At 46.7% G+C, this 19481-nt stretch overlaps 1 long non-coding RNA gene and 1 other non-coding gene across 2 annotated transcripts in view; one reads left to right on the top strand and one right to left on the bottom strand.

Moving 5' to 3' along the window:
- The window catches only part of LOC127691277 (uncharacterized), a 37099-nt gene extending 25991 nt beyond the window's left edge, over positions 1 to 11108 (bottom strand). The window contains exon 1 of the long non-coding RNA XR_007979233.1: positions 11009 to 11108. This is a non-coding gene — a long non-coding RNA (uncharacterized LOC127691277). The remainder of the gene's footprint in view (positions 1 to 11008) is intronic.
- Trnae-uuc (transfer RNA glutamic acid (anticodon UUC)) lies at positions 10759 to 10830 on the top strand. The gene has a single exon. It is a non-coding gene; the product is annotated as a tRNA-Glu (tRNA).
- Positions 11109 to 19481: the final 8373 nt, after the last annotated feature.

The raw sequence follows: 19481 nt of genomic DNA, 5'->3' as shown, positions 1-19481 counted from the left end.
CTTGGATGAGTAAACTGGATGGTTTTGCTACATCCAGTTCGGGCAGGGCAGTGAAGGTCTGAAGAACCCCCGCTGGTGATAGGGCTGCCTTCTAGGGCCGAGCCTGCTGCCTGTTTTCCTTACGCTTCTAGGGAATCCCCCCTTCTGACGCCCTTTTGCAGAAGACAATGGCTACCTCTTCCTTTCCAGGTGTCTCTGACTTCCGTCTCTGTGCTGTCTTTCATCCATCTCCCTGAGCACCACTATTGCTCAGGGTAATCCTTTTGTTCTATTTTTCCTCTTCCTCTAAGTCATGGTTATTGTAAACCTTTTGAGCAATGTCCAGTAGTTGGGACCTATTTATACCCTCTAACCCTTCTAACTTCTTTATAGGCATTAAACCCATGGTCCTTAGGTATGAGTATTTGTTAATTTTCACAGATACCTTCTCTGGGTGGCAATCTATCCCAGTGCACCCCACATCAGGAAGGCTTTGCCCCATTTGAAACTATTGGAAGACCTTCTCTCCCTAATAGAGATGTTCATTAGGTGGAGATTACCAGCCACTTCCTCCTCAAGTTCTTACAGACTCTGCAGCAGACCCAGAGGCCTGTTCATCAGATGGTCCCCTTATTTGCATCTGAGCCTGCTCACAAGTTCCAGCCCGGCAACCTTGTGTGGGCAAAGAGGATCCTGTCCTGGAACCTGGAGCCAACATGGGAGGACCCAGCCCCTGTTCTCCTCACCACCCCTACAGCAGTGAAGGTCTCTAGCGTTCTCCACCACACCTAGCTAAAGGAGACAACAGAGGACAGTGATAGAAGGCTTTAGGACGTCCTCTGACATCCTAAAGACAAAACTAACACAGGCCTATGACTGTGATTCTCCTATTTTGTTTGCTTTGTCTCCTCATGGGGAAGGCTATTAACCCCCGTGCGCCAACCAGGAAGGGGTAATTAGAAAAAGTGTAGCCATGGTCAGAAATAACCTTAAGGGATGAGAAAAGAGACACCAAAAATCTGACAACTGGTATCAACCCCTGACCCCCCCACCCCTGGTTAACTACTTAGAGCCACTGCTGGGCCATTGATCCTTTAACCCCTAGCCCTCACTATATCACCCTGCCTGCCTGTCTAACTATGTAAAGCAGAGTAAAGTTTGTCTGATTGTTGGTGCTAAGGGGATGATAGAACCCCCTGCTTCAAGATGAGGCCACTATTTGACTCATTTATAGAACCAGTGGGGAATGTAACAACCCCCAGACCTTAGCACAGCTGAGACCAAGTTAGAGGCACCATTCTGACCTTAAAACGCTGAACGGAGGCCCCAACACCTGCTAGGATGGGAACAAAGACGTAATCCATGAAAGACCTAGTCCATAGTTCTAGGAACGTTCCTCAACTTGCTTTTTAGCTTCCGTAGTTCCCCTACTTGCTAACTGAACTGAGATGCCAAAGCTTTTAAATTCAGACTTCATCTTAGAGAACCTGGCCTAAGTTTGAATTCAGGTAAGCTAACAGGCTGGTGCCTAGCATTAATTTCTAAATTGCCCCACAATAAAACCTGAGCCTAGCTCCAGTCTCTAAACTGATTCCAACAAGATCACAGTTTCCAGGTAACGCCCTCAACAAGACCAGCGTCTCCAGGTTATTCCCCCAACAAACCTGCACCCCAGGTTACAAGCCCACCCCCTGCCTAACGACCATCAATGCAGGGGGAGCAGAAATTAAGTTTATGATATGACTCCCAGCACCAGCCAATTATGTTAAAGACCACAATAATTTTCCAATGGGATGCTTGCACAACACACACTCCCTGCTTGCCGCTTACCATAAAGCCTTGCTCGGATAGACATCCAGGGCTTCCCCACCACCAAGCCGTCCTGCATGACAGTGGTGCATTGGGTAGGGGAGGGAGTAGCTCGAATAAAGACCCTGCTGTGAGATGCATCTGATCAGCTCCTGTCTATGCCTCAAGATCTCCATGCCAAGATCTAGGCCAGAAACGTGTCTTCCAGCCCCAAGATCTGGATCACAGGTGGGCCCTCCAATTATGGATTGTAGTGCATTCCAGATGATTGACAAGCAGGAATAGCCATTACAATGAAGGAAGCCCTGGGTTCAGTCCCCATCACCACATAAACTGGGACTGGGGAGATGAAGGCAGCAGGATCAGAAGTTCATGGTAGGCAAGCTGTAAATCTCAACAGCTGCCCAGAGGAGATCGAAAAGAAAACCATATCATTTGTAAGCAACCGTATAGTAGGAAAGGGACGAGGAGGAGGCAGAGTGTCAGAGGAAGAGTCAAAAAGCACACTTAGACTCTGGCCAGCAGACGAAAGAAACAGAAAGAAGAAAACGGGAAAGTTACAAATATTTAAGTCAGGCTTCACAGCTAACTTCACCAGGGGTGAATTTTCTGGGAAGTAAAAAACACATTAAGTCATTAAAGGAATAATTATTCCTCCTGTGCCTTTACCTTGGCCAAAGGTGAAACAGTCTTCCTGAGGTACAGTATCTTAGCCTGCTGACTGACCTACTCAACTGGATAAATACCTACAGGTAGGGTTGCTTGTGAAGCTAGGTTACACCCAAGTTAAAGGACTAGCTTCCCTTAACTGGCCTCTACAGACCCCCTTCCAGGGTTTCTGTAACAGTCCTCTCTCTGAAGAGGTAATGCAACAGTCACAGGAGAAATTGGGAACTGAACTGAAACTGGGAAATAGATACAGCCCACCCTTACCAAGGAAATCTAGAGATTCCGTTTTGGTCACTAGAAGGGTTAGAAGAAATGAGGTAAGGTGTGGCTGGAGCTTTGGTCACACCCTTGAGTAACACCCTCTGGGCAAGGGTGTTCATTTAGGAGAGAAGAAACCGGAACTCCCTTCTGGAATTTTGCTGGAGAACCAAGGCCATTCCTGGTCCTTCCGATTCCCATGCCCCTGCCCCCCTCCCCCCCTCTTGCTAATCAGTTTATAATTCCTTTTCTCACCCAAGCAGCAGTGCAGAGTTCTGAAGAGCCCTTGGAGTCTGTGGCCGAGTGCTCATGGGACTGAGAGATGGCTATGCATATTCTTCATCCGCAGATAATTTGGCTCAGATTTTAGTCTTAGTGCCCTTCATTCTTGAAAAAGAAAAATATTGCTCATAATAGTAAGAGCTGCCAAAAGGTGGTGATGAGGTAAGGCATGAGTGGATCTCAGTTACCTCATTGCTTCTAACCCTTCTAGTGACCGAAACGGAATCTCTAGATTTCCTTGGTAAAGGCAGACTGTATCTGTTTCCCAGTTTCAGTTCAGTTCCCAATTTCTCCAGTGACTGTTGAATTACGTTTTCCGAGAGAGGAATGTTGCAGAAACCCTAATAGGACTTAAAGGCTGGTAAGACACCATCTTCAAGATGAACATCAGAGTGTAGCTCTGAGCATTCCTTGTAAAGTTAGCAAGCGAGATGGACACATTGTTAAAGTTCCTTTTAAATATCTATGTTTGTGCCCAGAGACTAATATAGCATCAGCCTTGGTCAGAGAAGCCTCTTTTTACAGAGGGCAAGTCACAATGGGACTCATGACTGGTTAAAGTACTGAAGACAAGAAACCCCTAATGCTTTGCCCCAGCAGGCCATCAATATCACCCACCATAAGGCCCAGGGAACTTTGGGGAAGAAAATAGAAGAGACTGTGGGAAGTAAAGGTTGGGGGAGGGGGATGCAGGGGGGTGCCGTCTTGTGGATGTGACATGGAGGGTGCAGTCATGAACACACAGCAGTCATGATTTCCTGCATGGGAAGAGAGAGGGAGTGGGGAAGGAAGGAAGAGGTAGGGTAGGAGGAGAGAGGAGAGGGAGAGAGGGAGGGGGAAAGACTGGAAAGATGGTTGCTCTTCCAAAGGGTTCAGTTCTCAGCACCTATGTGATGCTGTCTGTAACTCCAGTTACAGGGGATCTGATACCTGCTTCTAACCTCTTGGGCACCAGCACATATGTGGTAAACATACATACATGTGGGCAAAGCACACAGAAATCTGAAAAAAAAAACCATTTCTAAAGGAAGATGGGAGTAAGAGGAGGTTGGGTGGGGTAAGGGGGGAAACGGGTTGTGCTGTGAGAACAGAACAAAGTACATTGTATACAAGTATGATGATGTCAACCTTTTTAATTAAATTAGAAAATCGGGAGTTTATTTATATCAACTGAAAATGGAGTGGCAAATATGCTAAGCTATTGAGAGACCCCAACTCAATGCTTTTAGACCCCTAAACAACTAGCCCAGCACAGGGTAACTTGTTCTGCTTTCAGCTTGAGAGAAAGATAGCCCACCCTGTTCTAGTTCCAGTGTTTAACTATACAATGCCCCGAGGACGTTTGCTCCAGATAATCTCTAACCTTCCTTAAGGCATAAACTTGCCCGACTTCCTCATTCTGTACTTCCCCATTCTGTGCAAGTTTTGTCCTCCACCCCTTGCCCGGGGTCCACAGTCCTCTACCCCAGCTGTGGAACCCAGAGTTCTGGAATAAAAAATCCTCTTGCTATTGCATCCAGACCATTTCTAGCGAGTGATTTGGGTGTCACCTTCTGAGGCATGGGGCGCTAGGGCGCCCTCGTTTTTTTCCAGGTCTTACACTATCATTTTCCCTGGAGATGTTGAAACGTTTTTAAAATTCTTGTGTCAAATTGAAAAGCAAGCCTATGTGTTCCGGGGCTGAGTTTAGACGAGTGATGCTGTCTGCCTCCGCCAAAGCTTGCAGTGATCTCACTTTCATTTGGAACATTGTTACGATTTGGAACACTGGCTCAGATGACTTTCACGCTGAAGACTCATGTTTGACTCACTTAAGTAAGTGGTTAGAGCCACTAACGTGCTAAGCCTCTGAGGCCGTGCTCATCATCAAGTTCTGGCATGGATTTTTGTTGCTACTATAAATTCTATACTTAGTAGTATCAAATTTCAACGTGTGACCTCAACTCAGCACCATTCCTTTTAAGAAATCCGTGGCTTGGCAATGTTTAGTTTCTGGGTCCCTGCAAATAGTCCTGATCTTGATGGTGATTTGCACGGCGTTAGCCATTTTTAACTCTACGGTGCATAAATGTTATAGATGTTCTATACAATGATACTTCACTAAATGTGAGTTTGGGGCAGCAATTGCACTGTCTTCTGTTAATTTTCTAAGCCACCCTCTTTTACCTACCATCACCAGAACACCATCAGTAACTGGACCAAATATGTTGACCACAGACACAGACAAGCACATAAAGGTGTATCCTTGTTGCTTCCTGTAGATCTCTCAGAGCCATTCCAGTGGCATTGTGTTCATCAGCAATGTCACTAATGAAGACGGCAGATGAAGCCATTGCTTGTAGTATTCATGCTGTTACCCGTCACCAAAGATTTCATTCAGTGCTTCTGTCCTCCAAACTTCTTTGAATAGATTTTTCCAGATTCTTTCGTTTGTTTGACTGTTGTCTGCTGAGACAAACTCATTTTAGAAACACACCCTGTTTTTCCCCAAGGCATATTATATCTGTCTACCTTTCTCATTATTGCTTAATAAATTTGCTATCAGTAAATGGCATTTTTGCCATCAGATAGGCTCCTACATAAATAGCTTTTACAGTGGAATCCATCTCAGTTTTAATTTTTAAAAGATTGGGGAAGAGGGTTGAGCGATGGCTTGAAGTTAAGAACATTTGCTGATCTTCCAGAGGATTCGAGTTGGGTTCCCAGTATCCAGGCCAGGCCAGGCAGTTCACAGTGTCTGTAACTCCAGCTCCTGAGGACCTGGCCTCCCTGTACATGCAGCACAAACTCACACATAGATACAGATACATACAAACCATTAGGAATCAAACACATTGTTTTGTTTTGTTGCCAAGACAGATTGTTCCTCAACTCTGCTATGTTGTCCTTGTATAGATGCCTTTTTAGGTAGTCTGCTACAATTGTACACATTTCTACAGATTAAACATCTGCCTTGAGTAGAAAGCCATCTGTCTTCACCCATGACTCTTCTTTTGGGGTTCTGTTTTCCTTTCCTTGAAGAAGCCATATTGTTAAAAAAAAAAAAAAAGCAATAAAAAGGGACTGTGTGTATTTTTACCATAAAAATTAGTTTCTAGTGAAACAGAAAATGAAGTTTAGCTCCTTTCACATCTCAGTTGCTGGTGGAATGCAAGCCAGAGGGCTGATGGTAACGCATTGCAGTGCAGAATTCGTGAGCCCAGGCTGAGGTGTGGAAACCTCCTTACCAATCAAGTCAGACTAACACCCGGTCTACCAAACACCGGCTATCTGCACTGGGACATTGAAACATTACTAAGGATTCATGTATCACTCGGCAAGTCACCTAGAGCATCTGATGATGCCAGTTCAGCTGCCCTTGAGGAGAACAGTGGAAGCCACTCACCCCATGAGACTGAAATCATTCTGTGTAAACAGCAAGGAGTAAGTACATGTATACTTATTTTCATGACATCGCCTATAAACCAATGCCAGAGAACTCCACAATTGAACTGCCCCTCCCCACGAAAAGCTTAAAAAAAGTTCTCATGCTTATGTTAATTAAAAGACATAAGTTTATTGTTTTCCTCTGGGTCTCATTCCAAGCTATGCAGTCACGCACTTTAAGACCTGGACTCCCCTACTCTAGATGCTCATCATGTATGTATGGTATCATGTATGTATGGCATCATGTATGTATGGCATCATGTATGTATGGTATCATGTATGTATGGCAGCCAAGACTGTTCCTCTGAGACCGATTATTAAAGAAAACTCAAACACCAAGGGGTGGACTTGTGATGGCTAATCTTGGCTGTCAACTTGAGTTCTACTGGAATTACTTAAAATCCAAGCAGCTGGGCACACCTGGGAGGGACTTTTTTTGATTGGATCATTTGAGGTGGGAAAACCTACCCAGTATAGAAGGAAGGTACCATGCTGTGGACATAGTTGCAACGGAGGATGGAGATAGATGGATGCATATATATACGTATGTAAGTGTGAATGTATGTGTGTGTATGTACATATATATTTATATGGTATATATATGCCATATATAAATATATGTATATGTATATATATATATATGCCATATATACATATATATGTATATATATGTGGTTGACTTAGGGGAAAGTTAGCTTTTAAAAGAACATTAGAAATTGGAAAACCCCCAACGACATCTAGATGAGGATTAGCAACTGTGTAGATGAAGCAGCAGCTAGGACAGTGACAGGAGAGCCAGACTCTGCCCACAGGGAGGACAGTCTAAGAAGGAAGCAGGAAGAACAAGGCAGTGAGTTGTGGCAGGGCTTGGCCCACAGCGGCACCTGACCTAGTGCAAGGCTCAGGGATGCTCTCCCTGAGTCACAGGACGTGGGAAGTTGCTAGATTTGGAGTAGAGGTGAGGAGCAGAGTTATATGATCTGAATAAGTTCTTGGGGAAGCTTTGTCATCTTAGCAGCCTTTTGAGGTCAGACCCAGTCTTCGAAGCTGCACCCAGCAATGTCAGGCCCTGGGGATTAATTTGCCCTGGTGCTCACCAGGGAAAGGGCTGCTACCCCAAAGAACCCCAAGGTTAGTTCAGGGTCCAGCCTTAGCCCAGGGTTCAGTCTTAGCTCGGGGTCCAGCCTGAGTCCACTGGCGGGGACTTGCAGATTAGAATTTAATAGCTTCGTATTTCTAATGTTCTTCTAAAAGCTAACTCTCCAGCCCCCTGAAATGGAGATCATCTCCAGTCCTGGGTGACTGGCAGCCAGGCCTGAGTCACAGCCATGTCCCTTGGCTACTGCGGTGTCTGGCAAGTACAATGTTTGGGGCTTTCCCCCAGTGTCAAAGGGTAGATAAAACGCAAGGGAATCAACCACTGGGCCAGAAATAACCGTTCCTGGGTCAACAAGAAAGCTTTGTCTATGTGTACGTTTCCTTCTTCCAGGGAACATTTTGTTCTTGCTGCTGGTTAAAAGGTGGCGACTTTTAGATAGGCGTACAACGGGAAGTATTTAAGTTAGATTAAAAAGAAAGGGAGACTACTTGGCCAAATGATTGACTACAGGATTAGGTTCCCAGGGGTATTATGGAATCTGACTTTAACTCAGGAACCTTGTTGAATAATTTAAGGGTGGTGAGGGATTTGCCTTGATGTGATTCTTTTAAAAGCCTGTGTTTTGGGATTCTGAGAAAATAGGAGTGCCTTGTGATCTGGAGCCCTGGGGAGGTTTCCAGGAGCTGAACTGGCCTCAAGGTTGGCTCCGAGTGAAGAGGCTGGCCTGGCAGAGGGACAAGGCAGCGGAGCAGGTAGACTGTTCTGGGCATGGGAGCAGGCTGTGCCAGGGCTCAGTATGGAAAGCTGAGAGGCTTGGCTGGGAGATATGGAGTTACAGACAACCAGAAATGGACATGACCCAAGTTTCTGGGCTTCAGGGCCCACTGCTTTTAGAGGCAAAAGACAGCTCCGTCCTGTACATTGGTGAGACTCAAAACTTGAAGAACAGCACCAAGCCAGGTGCTTGCTAAAGTTCACACTTCCACCCTTGCTCCCTGACGCCCTCTTTCGGAAGCCCCGGGTAGATGAAGCAGGGATTCTGGATTAACAAAGTCCCTGGAAAAGTCTTCTGGATGCCCTGTGAGGCACTGTCTCTCCGGCCAGAGCAGGGCTGCCTTCTAGGAACCCATGTCCCATGAGAGCCAGCCCTAAAGCAAGTCCAGGCCCGAGAGCAGTGAGTCCAGGCAACATCCGGCTTCTTTCTTCATCCTGCCCTCGTGCCCCGGGGCCCCCAAAGGAGGAAGGTCACCGGAAGAAGTGAGAAGCAGGCTGCCTGCCCCGGCGTGGTATTTAACTAGTACATCACTAGTTCTTAGTTTGTTTGCTCTCTGAGGAAAGGAGTTTGTGATATTTATTCCTTTCCATCGTCTCGGTGTGGCTGTCTCCCAAATACCAAAGCGCTGTCCCGACACAGCGTCAGGAAGAGAAGCTCACAGTAAACATGGGGAACCAGAAGCCAGCAATTACTCCCAAGCCAAGAATGGGATAGAGCTCGGAGAATTGTCTTTAATTGATTAAACTGCTGTCTGTTCTTTTTACTTAAAGAACCTAGAAGGTTTCTGGTAGTTACCGTTCGGTGATTAAAACAAACAAAAAAATGGAGTTTCAGTTTAAGGAATAGAGCCACCAAAGCAAACTTGTTCTCTACCATGTCATTTACAGTTAAGATGTGTGATGTTGCTGAACTCAGGAGTCTCTACCCATCCTGAGGTAATATTGGGTTAATGACTGCTGGAGGAGGGGGAAGATATTTTCCTCAATGGTGTAGCCACTGGCAAGGTGCCCATGATCCTGTAGACCTTTTCCCAGTGTTCCTGTAACTATCCCTACGTTTACTAGTACACACACACACACACACACTCACTCTCTCTCTCTGTCTCTCTGTCTCTGTCTCTCTCTCTCTCTCTCTCTCTCTCTCTCTCTCTCTCAAGACTAATAGAAAAGAGGACCAGCAGGCTCTGGACTCTCAGGAGGGTACTGGGTGAATATGATCAAAATATATATTGCATGTGTGAAAATGTTACAATGTAACCTGTTATTGTACATTTAAATATATAATAGAAACTTTTAAAACACAAACTTTCAGCAGGGCAAGGTGATGCTCGCCTTTAGTGGCAGCACTCAGGAGGCAGATTTGTATGAGCTACAGGCTAGTTTGGTTTATATAGTGAAACTCTTGGTTTTGGTTTTTTAAAAGAAAAAGTAAAGTTGCATTTGGCTATATCCCATGGATGGCAGCCACCCAAGAATAGGTAGCACAGGTGATTTATATCCTTAACACTGTAATAAACCTAAAAGCAATAATTATTATCCTGAGACTAAAAACTGGAAACTAAAACATGAAATCTCTGCTTGGTCCACTCCCTAAATTCAGAAGTAGGATGCAAGCCTCTCTCTAGGTGGTAAGGTTTGCTTTGGAGAGTATTCTGGGTATTTTCAAACGGGTGTCACCAAAAAATGATACCTCACAGATTGGGGGGGGGGGGGGGGGGGAAGGAAGCTTTTAGCTAGTATAGAAGCTGGTGGGAGGACGGGCAAACCGGAAGAGGCGTCTCATGTGCACAGTAGGTTTGCAGTCGGAGCTGCTAGCCTCTTTGTTGGTTGCTGGGATCCCACTCTCTCCTAGCCAAGGATCTTTTATCGTTTAGGATGAACACAGCCCAGTTTCTATTTCGGATCTGCTCCGTGCCTGCCTCTGTGTGACACTCGGAAGCCATAGAGGACCCGCCCCAGGCCCTTCCAAGTCCCCCGGGTCAGGATCGGAGGCAAGCAGGACATTTAAGGGGATCCAACGTCAACAGAAAGAACTGTGTGGGTGAACATCCGTCTCTGTGCGCGGCTCCGACCCACCGAGAAATGCCAGGAAAGGAAGGCGGCCTCCGGGCCACCCGGTTCACGGCGTCCCAAAGGAGACTGGTGGCTGGGCACCGCGGTGACAGCGGCAGCCAGCATTCTGGTTCCGTGTGGCTGCAGCAGTAGGTGTAGCCTACGCGCCGCAGCGGCGCCTTTGCCGAGCTCTGGTCCCACGGGAGACCAGCAGCATCAGGGAAGAACCGTGTACAATAGATCTGACGGAGCCACAAAAGGGGACCAGAAAAGAGTGACCAGAGCACTGTGTTAAAGTGCTTCACGCATGCGCAGGACCAAATTTACACTCCTGGGTGGAGTCTGCAGATTGTGGGAGGAGCGGAGTAAAGAGACTCAATTTGTCTGAGCTCTGTGACACCCTTGTCGTCTCCCACATGGTCTAGCGGTTAGGATTCCTGGTTTTCACCCAGGCGGCCCGGGTTCGACTCCCGGTGTGGGAACGCCAATATCTTTTAGAATAAAGATACTAGTGTCACAAAAGATACCGGCTTCACACTGTCCAAACTCGAGATGAGAGTTTTTAGAGTTTATATCCCATTCTCTGAGCTGCTACGCGCGGCAGAAAGAGACTTAAGAGAAACAGCGAACAGGTCCGAAGAAACAAGGGATCGCACTCACCTTCGCTGTCATTTGCGTCCGACCGAAGAAATCGTGCTCTTCCGAAAGAAAAGATGCAACTTCAGGGGATTATGGACTTTGAGGCTGCATAAGCCTTCGTACAAGGAGTAAAGGAGAAAGGAAAAGGAGGTCTACAGACAGGAAGCAGATTCAGGGACAGCCCCCGCGCTTGTTGCTGGGAGACCCGCATGAAGACCAGGCTGCACATCTCCTACACACGCACGAGGAGCCTAGGTCTAGCCCAGGCTAGCTCTTTGGTTAGTGGTTCAGTCTCTGCGAGCCCCAAGGGTTCCTATCCCCTTCCGGGCCCTTGATCCTGATCCTTCCCCTAAATCTTCCACAAGACTCGCCGGGGCTCCATGTAATGTGTGTGTCTGCATCTGTTTCCATGGGTTGCTGGGTGGAGCCTCTCAGAGGCTCCTGTCTGCAGCGTAACAGTGTCGTGGGCTGCCTTGTCTGGCCTCAATGGGAGAGGATGTGCTAGTCTCTCAGAGACTTGATGTGCGGTGAGTGAGTGTGTGAGTGTGTGAGTGTGTGTGTGTGTGTGGGGGGGCGCCAGGGAGACCTCCCCCTGCCCAGAGAAGGGGATGGGGGAATGGGCAGGATGAGGGAGATGTGGTGGGGGGGACTGGGAGGAGAGAGGGACTGGATATTGGAAGGTAAAGTGAATAAATAATTAAATTAATGAAAAGGTCTGAGAGAGGGAAGAAAACAAATAGGTTTTCAGAAATATTTAGTAGCAATACCAAAACAACAACAAAAAAAAAACCCCACACACTTTCTTCTGTAATATACTTGACTGACTGACTGAATGAATGAATGAATGAAACCTTCCACCATTCATGCTTGACTAGAATTGGAAATGTCAGGATTTCGCTGTGGCCAGCGCTGAGGTGTCTCACATCCGTCCGCTCTAGTCCTTCACCCCGTCCAGTGTCCTGTGTCCTGACGTGCAGATGGGAAACCCTACAGAGTTAGAGGCCCCATTTCTCTCCACTAGGGTTGAATTCTCTGATCTCCCCCAGTTTGTTTCTAGACTACCAACAACACTGAGAAATGTCTATAAAAATGACGTGGCCTCCCCAGGGCTGTGAGATCCACTCCATCAAAAGTTCTTTCAGATTTTAAGGGAAACAAACGTCATACTTCATAAAGACCCAAGGTACAATATATGCGGTGGCTCATACCTGTAAATCGGGAATCAGGGAGGCTAAGAGGCCTGGCGCTAGTTCTCAGTCAGCCTGGGCCACACACACACACACACACACACACACACACACACACACAATCTCTAACAGGACTTCAGAGGAGAAAATGATCAATCAGCCAGTTCAGTCTAGATAGAACGTGGCAGACTGAAAAATGCAGATCCTAACAATAGCAGGAGATATCCGTTGAGCACCTACTATGAACCAGGGTAATTTTACACACTTTATGTTATCACTAGATGGCATTATTTCTGTCAGGGCCCATACAGGAGACTTGGTGGCACACTGATAGTAGAGTGTTTAATGAAGGAACTCAGCATGTGTGCCTCTGAGGGCCAGAGAGCAACCTTGCGTATAGTTCTTCAGGCTTCCGTCTGCCTGGCTTTTGTGGGTTCTGGGTTGACCTCAGATCCTTGTTCGAGAAGGCAAGTACTTTACCAGTGTAGCCTTCTCCGCAGCCCCAGTATAGGGACTTGTAAGTGTTATGTACAGTTTTGGATAGACAAGCATGCTGACACTGGCCCATTCTGTGGACCTTGTGACCCCAGCCCATCACATGGATGACATTATGCTAATGGGGCTGAGCGAATGGGACTTCGTGATAAACAATGTTCATGTCAGGGGATGAGAAGTAAATTCAAAGAAGATCCAAGAACTTTCGACCTCAGTAAACTTTCTGGGAGTCAGGCTGGTGAGGGATGACTCTGCGGGTGGAGGAGCTTGCTGCTAGGCTGAAGAGCTGAGTTCTATTCCCAGGGCCACTCCTAAGAGTATATTCTCATCCTCATATGCATGCCATGGTGTGTGCAAACAAATATATGTGATAAAAATGTCCCTGGGTCCTGCCATGTGGGCCATACAAATATACTCAGTTTAAGGAATAAGTCATTGTACAGGGCCCCTTCTGCCTAAAAAGCTGTTAGTTTTGACTGGGACCCAGAACAGGGGTGAAGGTTCTGCAACAAGTGACAGCTGCTTTGTCACTTGTCAGAGGCAGGTGGCAATGCCGTCTGCAGCCTTTACAAGGCCTCACAACAAATGCAGGGCCCTGATACTTTGTCATGAGCCCATTGCCCAAGGACAGGCGTGGCTGGAGAAAAGATGGACTACAATGCACAGAATGGACTATCCTGTCTCCTCGATTGTCCTCCTCTGCCAAGGTCACTTTCTGATGGGCGTTTACATGTGACACAAATATCTTCACAGGGCCTTGCTGTCATCTGCAAGCACATATACTTTGAGAAACAACTTCTGGCCGGCTGCAGGGTTTTGATGGAAACTCAGCACCTGACAATGAAACACTTAAGTTACCATGCAACCTCACCTGCTGTCTTAGTCAGGGTTTCTATTCCTGCACAAACATCATGACCAAGAAGCAAGTTGAGGAGGAAAGGGTTTATTGAGCTTACACTTCCATGTTGCAGTTCATCACTAAAGGAAGTCAGGACTGGAACTCAAACAGGGTTGGAAGCAGGAGATGCTGCAGAGGCCATGGAGGGATATTTCTTACTGGCTTGCTTCCCCTGGCTTGTTCAGCCTGCTCTCTTATAGAATCCAAGACTACCACCCAGGGATGGCACCACCCACAAGGGGCCCTTCCCCCTTGATCACTAATTGAGAAAATGCCCCACAGCTGGATCTCATGGAGGCACTTCCCCAACTGAAGCTCCTTTCTGTGTGATAACTCCAGCCTGTGTCAAGTTGACACACAAAACCAGTCAATACACCTGCCATCATGAACTGGGCATTATTTGATCCACTAAGTCATCAAATTGGACGTGTGATAATCCACCATTAAATCGAAGTGGTACACATGTGATTGGGCCTGAGCAGTTCCTGAAGGCATGGCTAAGTTACATGAAGAAGCAGCCCAAATGCCTTCAGTTCATACTGCGGATATGGAGTCTTTCATCCCCAAGCATGTGCTATAGCTTCATGGGGTGGACCCTAAGCCCAGAGACTGAGGAAGAGGAGTCTGCGGCCTAGTACTGTGCACTAGCTATTCAGGTACCATGTGCCCCTTCCTGGGACACCCACGAGAGACAGTCTTAAACGAAGCATGCTGTAGCGTGCAGAACGCCAGGCAGCGCCCAACATCATACATTTACTTGGAAGGAAGCATGGCTTGTCACACACTACTTTGCTGGCGGTAGCTGGTGGTTGATGGGACAGTTTAGAGCTTGGGAAGAGCATGACTGGAAAATTGGTGGGAAAGGTCTTCTGTGAAGAGGTATGTGGATGAACCTCTCCAAATGCGCTAACCACTGGTGTGAAGGTATTTGTGTCACTTGTAAATGCCCATCAGAAGGTGACCTTGACAGAGGAGGACAATTGAATAGACAGGACAGTCCATTCTGTGCACAGTGGTCAGTCCTCTTTTTTTTTTTTTTTTTTTTTTTTTTTTTTTTGGTTTTTCGAGACAGGGTTTCTCTGTGTAGCCCTGGCTGTCCTGGAACTCACTCTGTTGACCAGGCTGGCCTCGAACTCAGAAATCCACCTGCCTCTGCCTCCCAAGTGCTGGGATTAAAGGCATGCACCACCACTGCCCGGCACACAGTGGTCAGTCTTTTCTCCAGCCATGCCCATCCTTGGTCAATGGGCTCATGACAAAGGATCAGGGCTTGAGGTCATGTATGGGGTCAGCAACACGACCTTCCATTTGCCGAGGTTGACCTGTCTGTGGCTGCTGCGTGCCTAGCCGCTCAGTGGCAGAGAGGAGTGCTGTGTCAGTCTGATTGCATTAAGTCGCGTTCATCGTGGGAAGGACTGCACTTTGGCCTTCGTGGGGTAAATACTGGATGTGGATGTATGACTTGCATACAATGCTTCTACCCCAATAACCGTCCATGGACTTACATGATGCCATCGTTAAGGAATTCCACAAAACCCTGTTCCTGATCCAAGAACTCACTCCACAGCTGAAGAGGTGTGGCGGTGGCCTCATGGTCACAGAATTTGCTGGTCTTACTATATTCCCCACAACCCTGAAGCTTGCTAGAGTTGTAGAATGGCCTTGGAAGGCAGTTGCAGTACCAGCTTAGTGGCAATAGCTTGTAGAAATGGTACAAGGGCCATTAGAAGGGTGTGCATGTTCTCAATCAGTGTGCCACGTGTGATCCTGTTCCCCCAACAGCCGGGATCCAAGAATCTAGGACTCAAGAAGTGGGGATGAGAATGGTGCCACTCACCATCACCCACTTTTGTTTCCTAGTACTGTGGCCTTGTGTTCTGCTGGCCTAGAAATCTTGATTGTAGAGAAGGGAGAGTCCTGTCAGGAAATACAGCAAACATTCCACTAAAGCTAAGCCTTCCCTCTGGACACTTTGAGCTATGACATACCCTTGAATCGATAAGCTAAGAAGGGAGTTACGGTATAAGCAGGGATGACGATCCAATCGGGAGAGCTAGCCCCTTCTCCACTGAGAGTGAGCTGTGAGGGTTGATAGCCTCACTGCACTTCCTAGCTGCTTTCTGCTTCCTGTACGTGCACAGAAACACGATCAGCCAGCTTCCTGCTCCTCCTCCCATGCCCATGCCTGAGGAACTCCAGCCCACTGGAAACAGACCGACATAGTCTTTCTAAAGTTGCTATTGGCCATAGCATTTTATCACAGCATCAGAAAAGTAATTAATACAGGGTGTTTAAGAAGCAGGTATACTCTAAGGCACTCTGCTATCTATCCTGGGGAAGAACAGGCATGTTTAGAATTGTACCGGTGATGGACAGACTTATCATGTTAGGTGGAATTAGCGTCTTTGTTATTGTCTCTATTTGTAAATTAAGCAACACATAAGCTGTGATTGGGTATCAAGTGGACCTTGACTGTCAACCTGACAAGGTTAAAATCACCTGAGAGATACACCTCTGGGAATGTCTGTGAGGACGTTTCCAGAAGGAATTAACTGAGATAGTAACACTCACCTTCAAAGTGTATGGCACCTTTCAGTGGGTGGCCCAGTGCAGAGGTCTGAGGAAGTCCGTGTGCACCTGTTTCCCTGCACCTCTCCCAGTGACGCCTGACACTAAGCCCTTGGCCTTCCAACATAGACTCCACTTTGCAGGGGGCTTCAGGCCTCTGCTGCCGGAATGGGACTGCGAGGGATCCAACTTTATGAACTGAGCAGCTATCCTGGTCTGTCTCTCCATTGAGCATACAGTCACTGCAAACGGCCCAGCCTCCAGTATGCTAGGCGGTTCATGTTTCCTTTTACTAGACATAGATGCAGAGATACACAGACATGTCAACACACACACACACACACACACACACAAACACTCAGAGGCACACACACATACACATAGTAAATCATGTACAGAGATGTACACCCACACATACACAGACAAGCAGACACATACATACACATAGACATATACAGATAGACACACACAATACTCAGATACACATACACATATAGACATAAACTCATACAGAGACACATATATATATACACAAACACAGAGATACATACATACACAGGCACACACATACACACAGACATGTAAAGACAGACAGAAAGACAGATACCAGACACACACACACACACACATACACACACACAAAATCGGTTCTGCTCCTCCAGAGAGTGTGAACATGGACTGAATGAAAAATTCAAATGACTTCACAATTCATTTTCTGTGGTACTCAACCTGTTGGAATTCAAATTTGGTGGCTAGAGTCTGGCCATGTTTTGAGAATGAACACAGTAATAACTACACAAGCATGATAGTTTTATTTTTATTTGGCTTTTAATTTTTATTTTTAAAAATAGGATTTTTATTAATTCCTTGAGAATTTTTATACGTGTCTTCATTATAATTCGATCATATTCACCCACCACTCACAACCTAAATTCCTCCCAGATCTACTCCCACCCCGCCATCCCAACTTTGGGTACTTTTTTTTTTTAAATGACCTACAATGGGTAGGGGGACACCTACTGGAGCACGATCAGCCTGCCAGAGGCCTCATGCTTAAAGAAAACAGACTCTCCCTTCCCCATAAACCATCAATTGTCAGTTGCACTTCAGCTAGGAGCGAGGGCTGAGGGTCCCCTCCCCCACCCATGCTGCCGGGCTTGACCTTGAATAAGTCTTGTGCAGGCACCGGCAAGTGCAGAGAGTTCATGGATGTGTGTGTGGTCCTGAAGACACTGTTCCGCTCTGGTTCTCACAAATCTCTGGCTCTTACAATCTTTTTGCCTCCTCTTCTAAAATGTTCCCTGAGCCTTGTGGGGAGAGGGCGTGCTATCAATGCCCCATCTGTGGCATTGTACACTCCACAAATCCCTTCTGTATCTGACCAGTTGTAAGCTTCTGCGTGAACACTGTCCACTATGCAAAGAAGCTTCTCTCATGAGGTCTGAGCTAATCCATAAGTATACAGATAAGAATTAAGACAGCAAATTGATGCTATGTCCATTTAGCAAAAATAATAGTAATGGATTCACCGGTGGGCTCCGAGCTCCCCAGGAAAGTTTTTTTTTTTTTTCAACTAATGAAGCGAATTGATTTGGAACATTTAAGCAAACTCAATACATTTGCTTTTTTGTACATAGTCACAAACTCTGAAGGACTTTATAACCCCTCAATAAGTAGACTTCAAGTTGTCCTATGTCTGTTGCCTTAGATTGTACCTGGTGCCTCACACAAGCATCCTAAATAATCGCAGCATTAACACTTCACACTTGCACTGGAAGAGAAGGTGGATATGAAAATTAGCTCCCTCACGTTGGGACTCTGACTAGGAAAAACACTGAACACTTGGAAAATCACTGGAACAAATAATCAAAAAATCAATTTGCAAACACCTACAAGGCCACAGGGTAATCACCCCCATTAGTTCATGAAAAACAAAGTTATTGGATGAATCTAATTTCCTTTTGTCACAGAGGGACAGACATGGTGGGTGCTGGGGAGCAGGCGAGGTTCCTGCCCTGACTTAAGAAAGCCTGGGGTGTTGTGTCCTGTTGTCCCTAAGCGAAAGCAGGAAAGATCCTTCCTGTGTGGCAGGGAAGAGCTCAGCTCCAAACAACTGGGTCACTTAGAGTCAATGTGCTGAAAAGTTACCATCCTCCGTGTCCTCTGTTCCTTTGCTTGATTGTTCAAGAGATCGTCTGGTTTCTCCTTCATCTTTCTGTCCTCCATTTCCCCATCTCTAAAGTGGGGATCTAGTGGGATCCATGCTGGAGAGATGGATCAAAGTCAAGGGCACTGACTGCTCTTCCAAAGGTCCTGAGTTCAAATCCCAGCAACCACATAGTGGCTCACAACCATCCGTAACAAGATCTGACACCCTCTTCTGGAGTGTCTGAAGACAGCTACAGTGTACTTACATATAACAATAAATAAATCTTTGAAAAAAAGGGGGGGGATTAAAAGAGATAATGTAGGTGTGTGACTTGGTTGAAGGCCAAAGAGTGCTGGTAGCCATTCTCATCACCACCGCCATCTTTCATTGCCAACTCTGACAGCATTCACATCTTGATTTCCCTGGTAACTGTGTCCTTACGCCCTGCACAGCTGCCAGAGCTGTGGCCTGGCTTCCCTAGCTCCATCACACCCACCCGCAATCCCTCCTTCCCTGATCTGTGACATGGTCACTTCCCCAAGTGCTTTGAATCTACCTCCAGGGCTCGATTCCGACCTCTTCCCTCCTCGCACCCAGGTTCTGCTTGATTTCCCACTGTTTCCTGTACTTGGCCTCTGCTCAGTTTCCCAGTGTCTACAACACTCTTGTGCCCTTTCTCCCTCTGTAGCACATCCATCCTAAGGTAAACATAATCTCTTCCCCGATGCTTCCTTAACCCTGCAGTCAAAGGCCAGTTCCTCTGATGTCTTTAGTGTCTCCTGTCCTCTCTTCTGGTGCTCACCTCTTCTAAGCCTAGGTTTTAAATCAAAGGTCATGTCCTAATAACCACGCACTAAGCAGTGGGTGAGAAAGACACGGTTTTTTGTTTTTTGTTTGGTTTTTTGAGACAGAGTTTCTCTGTGTAGCCCTGGCTGTCCTGGAACTCACTCTGTAGACCAGGCTGGCCTTGAACTCAGACATCCTCCTGCCTCTGCCTCCCAAGTGCTGGAATTAAAGGCGTGTGCCACCACCGCCCAGCATTTTTCTTTTTATTCTGGTTAGAGAAAGCCAGGGGACTAGTTGATCATCAGTTTACATAAAGGGGTAGGAAGGGGTGTGGCTAGTCTTGGGAACAACCAGAGACAGCCAGGCCTCCCTGAGAGTCTTCCACCCACTATGGGCCAGTTTCCAACAGCA

The sequence above is a fragment of the Apodemus sylvaticus genome, chromosome 8 (assembly GCF_947179515.1).
Source record: "Apodemus sylvaticus chromosome 8, mApoSyl1.1, whole genome shotgun sequence".
In the NCBI taxonomy this organism is placed as follows: Eukaryota; Metazoa; Chordata; class Mammalia; order Rodentia; family Muridae; genus Apodemus; species Apodemus sylvaticus.
Note: the sequence above shows the minus strand (reverse complement) of the source record. Positions and strands in the feature narration are given on the sequence as shown.